This window comes from Hirundo rustica, chromosome 24 (assembly GCF_015227805.2).
Source record: "Hirundo rustica isolate bHirRus1 chromosome 24, bHirRus1.pri.v3, whole genome shotgun sequence".
In the NCBI taxonomy this organism is placed as follows: domain Eukaryota; kingdom Metazoa; phylum Chordata; class Aves; order Passeriformes; family Hirundinidae; genus Hirundo; species Hirundo rustica.
In genome coordinates this window covers 4037893-4054271 of record NC_053473.1, presented here as the reverse complement: position 1 = coordinate 4054271, position 16379 = coordinate 4037893, and the positions used below count along the sequence as shown (strand labels likewise).

General features: G+C 58.3%; 1 protein-coding gene across 2 annotated transcripts in view; it reads right to left on the bottom strand.

Moving 5' to 3' along the window:
• The window catches only part of FOXP4 (forkhead box P4), a 59199-nt gene extending 43479 nt beyond the window's left edge, over positions 1 to 15720 (bottom strand). For both annotated transcript variants that reach the window (XM_040085779.2, XM_040085780.2), the window contains exon 1: positions 15663 to 15720. The gene's annotated coding sequence lies outside the window, so the exon portion shown is untranslated. The remainder of the gene's footprint in view (positions 1 to 15662) is intronic.
• Between the last annotated feature and the right edge of the window lie 659 nt (positions 15721 to 16379).

The window sequence follows — 16379 nt, the reverse complement described above, 5'->3', positions numbered from 1 at the left end:
ATCTCCCACTTTCATCTCGCTCCCAGCAACTTCTTTGGGAAGAGCCAACCTCCGGCTCTTCACCTTCACCCGCTGGCTCTCCTCACCTGCCTCGGTGCCAGCCCAGCCCAGCCACGCACCTGGGACTGGCAGCAGCGAGGAGCCTTTGCTGCTCTATGGAAACCAAGCAGGGATGGCCACAGCCCCCAAAAATCGGGGATCCTTGGATTAGCTCACTCAGAGAGCTGGAGAGCACCTGGGAGTGTGAGGACACCGACATGGGAAGCCCTGGGATCGCTCCTGGCAAGCACCAGTCCCTCCAAAACCTGTCACCCTGCGAGCATCCCTTGCTCTCCAGAGCCGTCACAAGCACAGCCACAGGAGATCCTGTGCCCACCCCACACCCGGCATTCCCAGGGACACCAATGCCCGCCTGGCACCTCTCCCATTCCCTGCCGAGCTTCCAGGAGTACAAAACCCCTCCCAGAGCGGGTGTGGGACTGGCTGGAGGAGGCCAGGGCGGTGTTGGGACAGCGAGGCTGCTGCTCCATCCCGGAGCGCGTGCCGGGCACCGGGGCTGCTGCTCCAACCTGCTCCATCCTACTCCGTCCTGCTCCATCCTACTCTGTCCTGCTCCATCCTGCTCCATTCTGCTCCATTCTGCTCCATCCTACTCCGTCCTGCTCCATCCTGCTCCATCCTGCTCCATCCTACTCTGTCCTACTCCGTCCTGCTCCATCCTGCGCCATCCTGCTCCATCCTGCTCCGTCCTGCTCCATTCTGCTCCATCCTACTCCATCCTACTCCGTCCTACTCCATCCTGCTCCATCCTGCTCCGTCCTGCTCCGTCCTGCTCCATTCTGCTCCATCCTACTCCATCCTACTCCGTCCTACTCCATCCTGCTCCATCCTGCTCCATCCTACTCCGTCCTGCTCCATCCTACTCCATCCTACTCCGTCCTACTCCATCCTACTCCGTCCTGCTCCATCCTACTCCATCCTACTCCGTCCTGCTCCATCCTACTCCGTCCTGCTCCATCCTACTCCATCCTACTCCGTCCTACTCCGTCCTACTCCGTCCTACTCCATCCTGCTCCATCCTACTCCATCCTGCTCCATCCTGCCTTCCCTCGCTGTGCTCTTGAAAAGATGAAAAAAAAAAAAAAGGAACCCCACTCCATCTCATTAAGAAAGTAAACACAAGAGCCGTCTAAGTGTCTAATTAAGCTTCTAATTAGTCCCTGCTTGTTACTAATGCAAATTAGATTACGCCGCTTAACTACAGCATGTCCACAACACCCTTGTTAATTGCGGCCTTTTGAAATTAAATTACTCCCTAATTAGCATATCAAAGCCATTGATTCGGAGCCAGGAAAGATGAGGGCAGGAGGAAGCCGAACGCCAAGTTTTGTTAATCAGGGGCATCTAATTAAATAGTGACGTGGAGCACGGGGGCTCCCACCTCGCTGCTCCGGAGCCTCCACACGTGGGGACGCGGGGCACCCTGGGCGGGGCGGCCCCTCGGTGGGTGCTGCTGGTGTCTGCACCCACCACGGGTCACGGCCGGGGCGAGGGAGCGTCCTGGTGGGCCGGGATGTGGGTCTGGTACCCACGTGCCACTGCCCCGGGACGAAGGTTTGGCACCCATGTCCCATTGGACTGGGATGCAGGGCTGGCATCCACGTCCCAGCAAGCTGGGATGCAGATCCAGTACCTGTGTCCCACCAGGTTGGGATGCAGATCCAGTACCTGTGTCCCACCAGGCTGGGATGCAGATCCAATATCTGCATCCCATCAAGTCAAGACGCAGATCCAGTACCTGGTGTCCCACCACGTTGGGATGCAGGTCTGGTATCAGTGTCCCATCAAGTGGGGTTGCAGGCCCAATACCTGCATCCCATCATGTCAGGATGCAGGTCCAGCACCTGTATCCCACCAGGTTGGGATGCAGGACCAGTTCCTGGTGTCCCATTAGGTCAGGATGCAGGTCTGGTACCCATGTCCCAGTGGGTCAGGATGAAGATTTGGTACCCAAGCCCCACCAGGTTGGGATGTAGGTCCAAGACCTGTGTCCCACCAGGCTGGGATGCACATTTGGTACCTGTGCCCCATGAGGTGGGGTTGAAGGTCCAATTCCTGTGTCCCACCAGGCTGGGATGCAGGATGAGTCCCTGGTGTCGTGGTGTCCCACAAGGCTGCAATGCAGGACCAGCACCTGTGTCCCAGCAGATCAGGACGCAGGTCTGGTACCAGTTTGGTACCAGTGCCCCACCAGGTTGGGGTGCAGGTCCAGCTCCTGTGTCCCAGTGGGTCGGGATGCAGGTCTGGCACCCGTGTCCCATGAGGTTGGGATGCAAGACCAGTACCTGGTGTCCCATCATGTCAGGATGCAGGCCCAGGACCCAAATCCTGCAGGATGCCCACTGGGAGCAAGGCTGGGGGCACACCCCAAAATCCAGGAAGCCCCCATGGAGCTACATCAGCCACCGCACTGCCAGGTCCAGCCCTGCATCCCCTAATTTCTCATCCCCCTAAAAACCTGCACTTCCCTTCTGCCCAGCACGACCCGAACGGGAATTTAAACATCCCAAAACACCCGCTCTGCACGTGGATCAGGGTCACCCTGTCCCCAGCCCTCAAAATCCTTGGTGACCGCACAGAGGAGCAGGAGAAGCCCCTCAGCAGGGACAGGTGGGGCTGGAAGAGCCTCTCACCTGTCGGATCCCAAATCCAGCTGGGCACAAGAAGTGAGGGGACAGTGGGAAGGTGACACCAGGGTGCTGACACCAAATCACCCCTTAGGGCACCCTCACCACCCCCACCAAATCCCCATCCCAGATCCTTCCCCTCAAAGAAAACCAAAACCACCCCTCTGCTTTCACCTAGGTTATCCCCCAGTGCCTCCAGCCCCAAATTCCCAACTGGACATCAATAACGGAGCCACCAGGGAAGAGACTGCATCCAAAGGCAGAACCACTCCAAGGAGAGTGAAAGCGAAGCCTAATTTTGAAGTTATTCCAATAACTTCCTGAATGACCCAGTTCTTCCCATTTTATAACTTTTTCCTCTCTGTTTTCTTTTTGTTTTCTTTTTTTTTTTTTGTTTAAAGAGGTGGGAAGGGAAAAAAAAAATAAAGGGACGAAGATTGGAAAAGTTTAATAGAGGGAGAAAAAGTCTATTAAAAAAAAAAAAAATAAAAAAATAAGGCAGGCAGCCCGTCTCAGGGGAAGAGCTGAAATATTAAAGAAAGGAAAATCGCTTCTCCGGCTGCCGAGCCAGAGCAGGAGAACGAAGCGGCTGGAAGAGAAGGAACGGGGCACTTTTAATTGAAAAAAGGGAGATTCAAATGAAATATCCAATATCCCCCGCTCAAGAAAGGAAGAAAGACGGACCTTGGCCGCCGAGAAATCGCTAAAAAAGCCCCAACTTTTCTTTCTCTCCCCCTTTCTGGGAAGTTATAGGAAAGAGGGATGAGAGAAAGGGAAGGGAAAAAAGGGTCTTTCATCCGAGAGGAACTCGGGGGGAATGGAGGAGGAGGGCGGGGAGAGAGAGAGAGCGCAAGTTTTATTCATTTATTTTATTTTATGAGACGAGTAAAAAAATAATATATTTTAAATAAAATTTAAAAAAAAAAATAAAAAGAAAGAAAAGGCCGAGTTTTATAATGTCCCAGTGTTTGGAAGCAGCGGAAGGGAGCGGAGAGGGGGGAAAGCAACTAAGAACAGAAGGGCCGGCTCCAACCACCCGCCGCACGAGCCTCTCTCCCAACGAGATTCAATTAATTGATAACAAGAGGCATCAAATTAATTTTTCAAGGATGTTAGATTTTGATGAAGGAAAAAATCTCTCTGATTTTAATCGGGGCGGCGTTTAAAAGGCATAAATGAATATCCCTTTCTAATCATCTGAGGCGCCGAGGAAGCACCAAGCGGTTAACGTGGAAATTCAAATCGTTTAATTAGGGGGGGGGGGGAGAAAAGAGGGGAGGTGGCCGTGGTGGGGGAAGGGGGCCCGGGGTTTTCTTTTTAAAGAGCTTTATGAAGAAATTATTTTTTTAAAAAAATATTATATTTCTTTCAAGCATCTCCGCTCTCCCCCCTCCCCTGTCCTTCTCCCGGCGCCCGGAACGCAGCCGCACTTTGGAAAAACGAATCTCGGAGCTTTTTTTGCTTTTGAATAGAGACAGCTCCCCGGCACAATCTAATTAACAAAAATGATAATGAAGAGGGCGGGGAAAAAAAATTCAGAGGGAACAAAATAAAAAAGAAAAAAAAAAAACACACTCCAAACTCCCAGGGGAAAAAAAATAAAAAAAAGAAAACAAGCCCACGGGACAAGGTGAAATCCCCACCACGCACAACTCCCGTCCATCGCTCTGCGCTCCCACACGGGATGAGGGGTTTAGGGTTTGGGATGAGGTTTTCAGCACAATCCCCCCCAAAATCCCATTAAAATAATTACCAGCAGTTCCCATCACCCACAGCAGTTTTCCAAAGGTTTTTCCAGCATCTCCCCGTTAAATCCAGGCTCGCTTCAAGCCTCTCCCCCATGCCCAGTGCCCGGCTCACACTCGAGGACTGGGGACAAATCCCCCGGGTGCAAATCCCACCTGGAATTCCTGCTGCAGCATCCCAGAGCCCTCGTCCCAGCCGGAGCAGACGGAACGCTCCAGCCGGAATCTCCCCGGCGCCTCCCGTTCACAGCCAGGGTGGTCCCACACCCGCCTGGGATGCCTGAGGAAGAGGAGGGGTCCTCCTCTCGGATGGAGGCATGAAGGACACTGCCCTGTGGGAGTGAGGAAGAGCAGGGACACGGGGAAAACGTCCCGACTCAATCCCCAGGAAGGTGAAAGCTCCTGGAAAAGGGGAGCGATGGGGGAAGCTCTGAAATCAAAATAAACCCCAAACTCCAGGAGCTTCCCCTGCCCCATCCCCTCAGGAGAGGCTGCAAAGGGCAAGGATGGAGCCAGGGAGGAGGAAATGTCCCGGAGCAGGTGAGGGACACTCCGGGATGGGACGAGGAGCGATGCCAGGGCTGGGACTCGGCCTCCCGCGTCCCACCCCGAGCAAAATTCTCCAGCTGAGTTCGCGGGAAGTCGGACTGGAAGTTGCTAAAAGTCTCTCCTGGCCTTCAAATAATCCAGAGGGGAGGAAAAAACAGGCATGGTACCTATGGAGCAGGAGGGAGGAACTCGGATGCCACAAGTTTTCCCAGACTCCGTCACGTCTGTGCAAAAATTCATCCGGAAAAGGCTCTGGTTAATGCGCTCCCCGATGCTCTCCACGGCAAATCCCATTCCTATGCAGGAAGAGGCCTGGTTTCCATCCAGAAATGATGCTGCTCACGAGGAGGGAGAAGAAAAAAAGGCAGCAGGGGGGAAGAACTATCCTTGGGCATTTTCAAACTCTTGGTCTGAAGTCCATTTTCCTTCGCATCCCGACCGGAGGCAGCGTGATCCGAGCCCAGCTCCACGCTTCCAAACAGCTTCCCTGATTTTGTTCCCGCACAGCTCGGCATCTCCACGGCCGGCCTCGGCATCTCCTGGTTTCTCTGGGCACCTGCCACCCCCAGGGAGCAGACCCAGCCCCGCACAGGAACACAGCTCCCGACAGCTTGCCTGGGAACGAGCCCGGAGGTTTCTCCAGCGCTTTGCTGAGATCTGGGCAGCAGCGTGTTCGGCAGGGCTGCGCTGGGATCCCGCCCTGGGAATGCCGCTGGCTGCCCGCGGAGGGGAGCGGGGGGCTGCTTTAATATCTGAGGTGTCGGAGGCAGGAGCGTCCCGTGGCTCGCTTCCCACCAGGACCCCGTGCCGAAGTCAAGAGGTCACCGGGGTCCCTTCTCGGTGTCACCTGGATGAGCCACGTCCAGACACCAGCACATCCTCTTCCCAGGAACGTCCCCGTCTGCAGCTCTTCCACGGGGGATCGGGAGGCAGCGGACGGATCCCGCAGGGATAGCAGCAAACCTCTCCCACAGCTCCAGCGTCCCTCTGGATGCCAGCCCGGCACGCAGGGAAGGGATCTGACCCCACAGCATCGCTCCAGGGTCACGCTCGGCATTCCCAGGTCGTGCTGATCCGTCCAGGCTCCGCGGCATCCCCACAGCTCAGCCACGGCGGGACACGGCGCCTTCCCAAATCCGGCACATCCCGGTCGGGGATTGGGACAGAGCTGCGGAAGGGGGAGGTGAATCCATGTCCTGAATCCCTGCTCGTCCCAGGCAGCGCTTCCTCCTGGGAACGGTGAGATCCTGAAGCCCAACTTCAGGGTGTCCTGGCCCCCAGGTGGCCGCTGCTGCTCCAGCTCGGTGGCCAAGGAAGCCCCGGGCAGGTTCCCACTGCCGTGGGACACACAGCGCCCTGCAAATCCCAGGGGTTATCCCCAGGAACTGGGCTCCCTCCACCCCTCCTAAAAATAACCCACATCCTTAAAAATTATTCATCAATGATTCTCCAAACTGCTGTCACCCTCCTGCGGTCCCGTGAGGGCTCGAGGTCCCTGGTGCCCGCCTGGCTCCCCACGTGTCCCCTGCCCGAGCAGGACTCACCCGGAAAACTGGGAGCTGCTTTTTTAGGGGAGACCCCAAAAACCCCCAGCCGAGGGCTCTGGCACGGGGTCACAGGTGAGGTGCCCACCTCGGGCTGGGTGCCACCCTCTGGGTGCCACCTTTGTCCCAGGGCAGCCACAGCACAGCCCCCGAGCCCCCCGGCACCGCTCCTCCACAACCCGGTCACATCCTCCTCCCGCACCTCCCGTGAGACAGGGACACACAGAACTGTCCCCAAACTGTCCCTGGGCGGGCAGAGATCCCCCTCTGCAGGACACGGGGTCACAGGGGCTGTCACAGGCAGGGCACCGAGCCAGGGGACGTCCCCCCGTTGTCCCCAGATTAAAAATCCTCCCATCGAGGTGGGGGAAGGCAGCACCACCGGGATACAGAACCAGACAAGAGGTGAAGAGGACACAGCTGGGGACAGCAAATCCCTCAGGGACAGGAGCCACATCCCTGGCCTCGTGTCCTCTCCAGCCCCAGCACAGTCCTGCCCGCTGCCAGGAGTTTTCAACCCCCAATAATTATTCTAAACCTCCAGATAAACCCAGCAATTTGCGCTCACTCCCAGAACGACTCCCAGAGCGTTCGTGCTCGCAGCAGCGCTTGGAGAAGACCCAGGCTGCAGCGGAGGGAGCTGTGTGTCCCCTCTGGGGGGACAGGGGGCTGCGCCTCCATCCTTTTCCCAGAGGGATGGGCACAGCCCTGCCTCCTCCCGCAGCTCCATCCCAAATTTACAGCTGGAAATTCAGCAGCAGCGGCGCTCCCGACGCACGCCCTGCCCCGGCACGGTGGGGACACGAGGGACCAGCCAGCACCGAGCCCACGCAGAGCCAGCAGCAACCCCCAAAGCCCCTCCCAGTGCATTCCCAAACGGAGCAGACTCTTCCTCAGGGAGCGTTTTAAACCCCCAGCCCCACAGGGCAGGGGGATCACCCCGGCATTCCTCCTTCCCAGCCCGCGGTGCCTGCAGGAAACCCGTGGATGCAGGGATGAGGAGGGGTTGGATCCATGGATGGGGCTGCTCCCGCAGCTCCAAAGTCTGACCCAGATTTTGGACCCTCCACACCCCAGGGAAAACAGGAATTTGTTCAGTGGGAGCGCACCAGAACCAAGGGAAAGATTTCAAGGGATTTGGGAACAGGCTCTGCCATGTGTCCTTTTAGAAATAAAACCTGGGTTCAAAGGAGAAGTGGGGAGAACCCGAACTGTGCTGAGCACCCCTCAGGAGGCAGAGCCCAGCCCCGAGATCCATCCCGTGGGAAAGAGCCGAGCTGGAGCCCGCAGCTCCCAGCACCGCTGGGTTTGACTTTGGGAAAGTCAAATCCCAATCCCAGCCCAAATTTGGGATTGTCACTCTGGAAAAAGGGGATGAAGTGGAGGTTGTGCCGTGCCACGGGAGCGGAGCTCAGCCTGAATTCCCTTCCCAGGGTTTCTCCGGCACGCTCGCGCTCCCACCTCTCACAGGAGGGATTTTTGGACATTTCTCTTCACCTGTTTCTCTTGATTGAGTGAATCTACCTTCCCCATCATGCACAAAATGCCAAAATTACGGAGATCTGCCCCAGTTCTCCCTCTCCTTCACCTCCACGGGGAACAAGGGCCCCGCTGCTGCACCCAGACCCCCTACAAACCCCGAGTGCTTTGGGGCCAGAGGGACAGGGACGGATCCTGCTGGAGAGGCAGAACTGAGGATGAGAACCCCAGACTGTGAGGTCCAGATCCCAAACTGGGAGCGATGGGATGAGCAGGAGCATCACCCTCCTCCTCCTCACCCCCAGCTTTACCCACCCAGCAGGTGACTGTTGTTTTCCAGATGAGGAATTCCTGTCGGTTTTGAGGGTTCAATTTATTAATGGGGAACATCTGGCTCCCCAAACACCGCTCGGGCAGCAGGGGACAAACCCACAAACCCAACTCCATCCCAGCAGGACCCTGCTGCAGAAATGCGGGATAAAAATCCACCCAGGAAGCTGCAGGGAAAGCAGGCTGGGGTGTAAAGGAGAAATGTAAATTCTCAGGGAAATAATCCCAGAGAAAGGCAAAGCTGGAGACTTTACAATCCCACCTGAATCCACCTCGGTAAAAATCCAGGGGTTTGCAGCTCTGCCCGGCCCAGCACATCTCCAAAATTAACATTTCCTGCCTCAAAACTTCTCCCCATGCCTTTATTTGCTCTTCTTCTGTTTTTAACAGGCCGGGTGACGCCGTGTTTCTCTTCCCCATCCAAGCTTCCCCACGCTCCAGGGAATTTCCCTCCCACTGCCAGGTCTGGCAGCATCCCGGGGGAAGGACCGAGCTGCTGGGTGCCAGGAACCCTCAGCACCTGCTGGGACAAGGGACACAGCCTGCCAAGTGGCACCCAGAGCAGACACAGGAGAGCTCTTCTCCCTGCCCAGCACGAGCTCTCTGCCCAACATTCCTGCCCGGATCCCGGCCCAGTTCAGCCCAAAATTCCGGATCCTCAACAAGGAACTTCAGCTCTGCCGGGTATTTCCTGCCACAAATTGTCCCCTCCATCCTGGGTGGCTCCTCCAACCCCATCGTGGCCACGCTGAGCCCCAAAAGCTTTTCCTGAGGCTGCAGTGGGGCACCTTCCCCCCATCCCGGGATGTCCCCTGACATTCCCTGCCGTCCCTGCCGGGCATTCCCTTCTCCCGGGAGGTGAAGAATCCCGGAGCTGAGGAATCCCCAGGTCCCTGCAGGCTGTGGGGACGCTCCTGCTCCAGGAGCATCCTCCCAGCAGCTCCAGGACGGTGTGGGCAAAGCGGGATCCCCCGTGCTGGAACTCCCATCCCGACGGATGTGCCGAGATCCCGGCACGGGATGGGAGGCACCGGCGGAGCCGGAGCCCGGTGCCAGCTCCAGGAGCTGTCCCTGCGCCCTGGAGCACCGGCACTGGGGACACATCCCCACTCCTGGGCACGGCAGACACCCGGGAGAGGCAGGAATCTGAATCCAAGGGGCCTCCAGACAGAGGGAGCTGCTGGGACCCCGGGATCCCGGCTCATCCCTCGCTCCGCAGCGCAATCCTGGCCTTGTGGTCTGCTTTAAGCCTCCAACCCCGAGCCCTCCTCCGCTGTTCCCTCTTTTCCAAGGCATCTTTTCCCAATCCATGACAGCTTCTCCCATCCACATCCTGCTGCAGCCGGGCCCCGGCCCCTGGACTCACAATAAGCAGCAAAAAAGAAAAATCACTCACCTAAAATCTACAGGTTGTGGAATAAAGCAGGACTTGGCGAAAGCAAGGGAAGGTCGGAGGGTTTGGGATCAGAGCTGACAGATCCCGAGGGAAGCTGGCAGTGGGACGCTCAGCCAGGAACCCGGAATGGCACCGTTTGTGTGCCTGTGCCAGCCCTGGAGCAGGGAGATCCCTGTGGATAAGCCCAGCTCTGGCCCAGGGCTGCTCCAAGGAGCCGCTCCATGAGCACCTGGCCCGGGCGAGCGGCTCATCCCGGCCACGGAGCCACGGCTGAGGGAACGGGAGCAGCATCTCCCCGAGCTGCCAAACACAACCTGCACAAACCCATCCCACTGGGGCTTCCTCCTCTTCCTCCTCCTCCTCCTCCTCCTGCCGGGGCCATCCCGGAGCTCCCCAGCCCCATCTGCCCATTCCAGCTCCGGTCACATCGGAAGAGTTTTCCCAACGAGGAAGAAAAAAACGCTTCCAAATCACCTCCAAATCATCCCGGCACTGGGATTTTTTTCCTTCTCTACCACCTTAAAATTTTTGTGCACTCTTCCTCACTTTTGAAAGGAATCTTCCATCAAATCATTTTCCCACCCTGACTTCTGCCTCTGCCAAACGGAGCCCTGAGAGGAGCAAGGTGAGATTTCCTCCACATCCACCCTCTGCTCCTTATTCTCCCAGGGAAAAATCCCTGGATTTGGTGCCAAGCTGGCTCTACGATCCAAGAGGAGGGACGGCTTCCGCCGGAACACGCTGCCAACGCCTGCTGCCAACTTGCCAGGGCACGGGAGCCGCTGGGAAGTGTCACCCGGGGCTGGGAACGCCGGCTCCGGATCGCTCCACCCCAGCCAGACCAACAGCTGCAAGCACAGCCTGGCTTTTCCTTTAAAAAAAAATATATAAAAAAAATAAACCCCGGGAAAAAGGATCCCGACTCACGCCGGGCTCCTTTCCCTGCGCATCCCGGTGCCAGCCCCGCGCCCGTGGCACAGGAATCTCTTCATGACTTCCCTCCAGCTCATCCCTGCTCCAGCAGGATCCCTATGAGATAAATTGTGGCTTTGGATCTCTCCTCTCTCCCTTTTCCCTGATGCCATTCCAATTCCAGACGCGTTTTTGTCACGGGCAGCCGGAGCACCACAACGCGTTTGGCGCCTGAGCCACGCCAAGAGCCGTTTAAATTAGGAAAAGTTCGCAAAAAACAAAAACAAACCCTCAAGCAGAGTCTTGGCTGGATTTTATCTCCCAAACACTTGGAGAGGGAGGAGGGAAAAAAAAAAAAAAAAAAAAAAAGGTTAGGAAGTTTTTCAAGCCGTGCCCGGCCCCATCTTGATCTACAAGTTCTGTTTGACTTGAAAAGGTGCAGCACAGGGAGGTTTTGTAAGAGATAAAATGGGGGCAAGTCCTTGCCCTAAGCTGGCCCAGGAGCCAGCGCTGCTGGTCACAGCCCCACGGCCACGCAGGGGCCACCAGCTCCGTGCAGGGCCGTGTCCCAGCCCCTGGGGCTCTTTCCGAGCCAGCTGCTCCCCTGAGTTTCAATCAGGTGCATCCAGGAGTGGCTCACGGAGGATTTTTACACCTTCCCAGGCAGTCACATGGAAATTCCGAGCTCTGAGTGGTTTTGTTTTCTCCCTTTTCCCTTCCGTCTCCCGGAGCTCATCCCTCTGCAGGGAGCAGGATCGAGCTCCCCACCCTGCAGAATCCCCCCTGTCCGTGCTGGAGGAGCTGCAAACCGAAGAGGAAGGGACAGGAAATTCCAAGTTCCCACTTCCAGAAGGGGCAGGTGACGCCGAGGCGGCAGCGGGGTCATTTCGGGAGCGGAGGAAAAACTCAGGGTAGAGGAGGAGATGGGAACCCCTCCCCTGCACCCAGAAACGGGGAACAACCCCTGGAGACCCCCAACCCACCTGCCAGCCCCATCCCTGCTCTCTGCTGGCCTTCCAACCCACGGGGATGAAGGGGAAAAAAAAACATTCCAGCTCTCCCTTGCTGAAATAAGAGAATTTCCCCAAATCCTTCAGGCTCCCAAACCCCACAGCAGCGAGGGGAAAGGCAAGGAGCCATAAACATGTACGAGTTATAAACCCAGGGACCTCCGGGCTTCTCCTCCCGCCTTTCCCGGGTGGGAAGAATGAGCCTGCTCCCTTTGCCCCCCACCTTGCTGCCACAAAGGCAATCCCAGCCCCACAACTCTCCCCCTCCGGCCCCGCTCCCCGCCGGACCGACAAGAAAAGAGGAAAAAAAAAAAAGGATGAAGATGGAGGGGGGTGTGAAAAGGAAAAAAAAAAATAAAATCAAAGGAGAGAAAACCCTGAAAGCCGGAGCCCCCCGGCCCCTCCCCAGCCCCACGGCGAGACACAAACATCAGCAGACTCAAAGCATCCCCCGAGCCAGCGGCGGAAAAGAAAAGCTCCCGGGCTCTCCGGGCAGCAACTTCACAACTGAGTGCACTCGCATTCCTGCCGGGTTATTAGGAGAGAAAGGCCGAGGGCCCGAGGAGATATTTTAGTGTCACTTGATTTTGTACATTGCACTGATTTTTTTTTTTTTTTTTTTTTTTTTTTTTTTTGGTGGGGTTTGTTGTTGTTTTCCGAACGCTCCCTGCTCTCCCCTTTCCAAAGGGGATGGAAAACCTACGGCTGCCTGGTTTCCAGGCAGGACAGCGAGGCTGGACACGGCTTTTACAGATATTTTGGATATTGTCTGCTCTCCAGCCCCTTCCCCACCTCCCCCAGCAGCGACTTTAATCCGTTTTATTCCACCTCGCTCCGTTTGCTCAGCCTTTCCCCCATCCCCTCCTCCTTCCCTGACCCCGCTGGGCGACGCATCCCGGGCTGCAGGCTTTGGGGAGGGGGATTTTCCACACCGATCCCGTCCTCCTGCACTTCCCCCCCCCCACCAAAATCAAATCCAACTTTGTGCTGCTCGGCAGTGCCACTTTGGATTTTATATTTTACCTCCAGAGCCATGCTCGATCCGGCCGGGAACGGACGCGCCCCAGTCCCCGCACCGAGGATCCCCCAAAAATGGGCTTTGGGATGGGGGAGACCCGCAAAAAGAACAACCCAGCCCCCCTGCCCAGCAAATAATAAATGAAAATTACACATCAAAATAAACGAGGAGCGGCTCAAAGCAGCATTTCCCAGCATTATTTGGGAGCAGAGGGCTCCGGGATCTTCTCCACAGTCCCCAATCCCACACCACAAAGGGCAGGAGAAGCCGGAGCCTCCCAAAGCTCCACGGCCCTGACAAAGCTCCCTTCTTTGGCACAGGGAATTCTGCCCCTTCTCCTCCACGTTTTCCCCTTTCCCAGTTTGATTTAAGCGACCTGAAGGAGAAAAAAAATTAAAGAAAAAGGGGGAGAGCGGAGTAATTTTTCCAAACCTGATTATTTCCTCCACCCACCCGCTCCCGGAGCTCGTTAGGTTTATTTCTGATGGACGTTAAGGTGGGGTGGCAGTTAAAAAAAAAAGAAAAATAATAATAATAATAAAAAATCCTTAATTTAGAGTTAAGATGTTGGAAAAGCCCGAGACTTTGCTGTGTTTTCCTGGAGGATATGGGGAGGCAGGAAAGGGAACACATCCCTGCCGACACCCGGGACCGGGTCACGCCGCCTGCCTGAGACACATGTTGGGTTGATTTAACATCAAATCCCTGCTCTCCGCAGAACGTACTCCCCGCGTTAAATTTTTAACACACCAGCAGAAATTTGTAAAAGTAAATCCTCCTTCTGGTTTGGGTTAAAAACAACCCAACCTTTTAATACAGAAACTAATAACGATTTTATTGTCTGCCCCACAGCTTTACGACGCTCGCGGAGAAGTGAGGTCTTAATCCGATGGAAGTTGGGGTGGAGGGTGGGAAAAGGAAAATCTCGGGGTATCAACTGACGGGGAGGGAAGAGCTGCCTGAAGCTGAGGAGCGAACCCAGGCAGGAATTCGGACACGAATTCCTCCAGGACTATATTAAGAGCAGCAGGAAAAAAAAAAAAAAAAAAAAAAAAAAAGAAGAAAATAATAATCTCAGCGCAAGTTTTCCGAGCGGGCACTTCCCAACCACGACTCCCGGGAAAGCGGGGTCTGCGAATTATTCCCGCTTTCTCCTCGGCACATTTTTCATTTGTATTAAAAAGCGCACGGGAGGGAGAGAGGGGGAGACGCACGGCCCTTGGCTTGTTTGCGCTTTAAACGGGGAAAGAGAAACCAGCACCGCTCCCAAATGGAAAAAGAAAACCCAATTACGCTCCACTTGTCCTCTCCCATCCACACCTCCGAACGCGCCTGCCAACTCAAACCAGATTTCCTACACCCGGAGAAACATCCAGAGCCCATCCGCGGCACTTCCCCAAGTGCCCTTTCCTCCCGGAGAGGGGGAGAGCAGACAGAGGCGCGTTTGTTTATCCCACGGAGCGGGGAGAGGGAGCCGCGAAGAATAGAAATCCCTGAACTTTGCCAGCGCCGGGAGAGCATCGCAAGCACGGCGGACACCGCGGGGGGAAAAGGGGATGTTGCTGCAGGCTGATCCGGGGCTCCGGGTGAGCCAGCACGCGCTATGTGCCCGGGAATTTCGGAACTCCCACAAGACGACGCTCCGTAATAAAAAACTCCTCCCGAACACGTTATCGCTTGCCGGCACCATCAGCAGCCGCTGCCGGCAGCGTCCCCGCCGAGAGCTCCGGCGGCACCGGGCATCGCGTCCGGGTTAGAGAGACCCCCTCCATCCCAAATCCTTGGAAAAGCCCCCCCCCCCCCCCCCCGAACCTCTCTCCCCCTCCAAACAAAGGCGCACGGAGCCCCCGCAAACTTTACAACCCAGGCACGGGCGAGCCGCGGGGCAGCCGGCTGCCGTCAGCCCCCCCGGAATCCAAACCTGCGGGGGTTTCTCGGGAATATTCTCCAGCTCCATCCGAAGCCGTGCCTCGTCCTCCTCTCCCTCACCTTGCAGTCTGGGTTAGGGTTTTGGACGCGGCGCTGGATTTTCCCAGGGCGCTGCGGCAGCGACGGCCGGGCTGGCTGCAGGTTGTCGGGGACGGCGGCGGCTGCTGCTTCTCCCAGGAATTGCAAAACTTAGGGCAGACTTACGGATTTCTCTCCAAGGAGGGAATCACACCCCACCCCGGGCCCAAGCAGCGGCGGGTCGAGGCTGAGTTAAAATGTGATGGAAAAGGGGAAAAAAAGGTGGGGAGGAAAAAAAAAAAAACACCAAAAAAAAAAAAGCTACCCAAAGCCCTCCAGCAGCCGGAATTAAACCAAAACTGCCGGAGAGAAAGGAAAAGATGGGAAGGAAATGGGAAGCACCAACAAAGGGAGCGCTGGGGCGGCTGCAGGGCAGGGGCCGCCGGGCCCCCCACCCCCTCACCCCGCTGCGCTGCCCCCTCGGGGGGTGCGGGACCCCCGAAGCGCCGGAGCGGAGGCGGGTCCGGATCCGGCACCGGCAGCGCGGCTGTGCCGGCGGCAGCGCAACTTTCCCGGGGCCCGACCCCCCCCTCCCTCGCCGAGGGGGCTGCGACCCCTCCTTCCCCGCTCCCGGCCGCCCAAACGCTTCGGGGGGCGGCGGCGACCCCCGCGCCCGCCCGGAGCCGCACGCACCGCGACCCCCGCGCCGCGACCCCCGCGCCGCTCGGGGCGCACCGAGCTGCGGACCCCCCGCGCCCCCCTCCCCGCGATCCCCGAGCCCTCCTCGGTGTCCCCCGCCGAGCCCCGGCCCGCCCGCACCCCCGGCTCCCCCCAGCGCCGGCCCCGCTCCCTTTGTCCGGGCGCCGTAACAAAACTTCCGAGCGCGGCGCGGCCGAGCGCGGGGCACGGCCCGGCCGGGGGCAGCGCCGGGGACACGGGGGACGCCACCCGCGCCCCCCGCACCTGCCCGGGGGGTCCCGCCCCGCTCCCCCCCCCCACCTCCCTAAGGGACATCCGCGGACCCTCCCGCGCCGCTCTCACCCACCTGGCTCGCTCCGAGCGCCGCGCTCCGGGGCGGGCATGAGCCGCGCCGCTCCTTCCCCCGCCACCCCTGCGGAGCCCTCCCCGCACCGGCACCTTCCCCAAACTTCGACGGGGCGGGCGCGGCGGGGCCGGAGCTCAGAGGCGGCGCGGCATGGCCGTGGCGGGGGCCGGGGCCGGGGCCGGGGGGGGGTGTGCTCCGTGCGGCGGAGGGGCCGCGGAGCGGAGCGGGGCCGGGCGCGGAGCGGAGCGGGGCTGGGGGCGCGGGCAGCCGGGGCCGGCCGGGCCGTGGCCGCGCTCAGGTCCGGCTCGGCGCGGCGGCGGCGCGGGCGCGGCGGCGCGGGGCGGGCGCCGGCCGCCCTACCATAGTTCCTCTAAAGCAGGTGCAGCCGCTTTCCCCGCCCGAGCGTCACCCCCCCCCCGCTCCCCGCGCTGGATCGGGGGTGTTGGGGTTTGGTTTGGTTTTTTTTTTTTTTTTTTTTTTTTGGGGGGGGGGCGTCCCACCGCTGGTTGGAGCAGCCTCGCTGGATGGAGCCTCCTCTTCCTCCCCGCTCCCCAAACCCCGCCGTTCTCTGGGCTTTCCCCCCCCCCCCCGCGTTTTGCTTCATTAATGTCTGCGCTAATTGGTTTCTGCCGCGTTCGGTCCCCGGCGCGCGGCGAAGCCGTGGGGTTGGGGAAGGGGGGAGCGGAGGGGAAACTGAGGCGCGGGTGGGGGGGGATC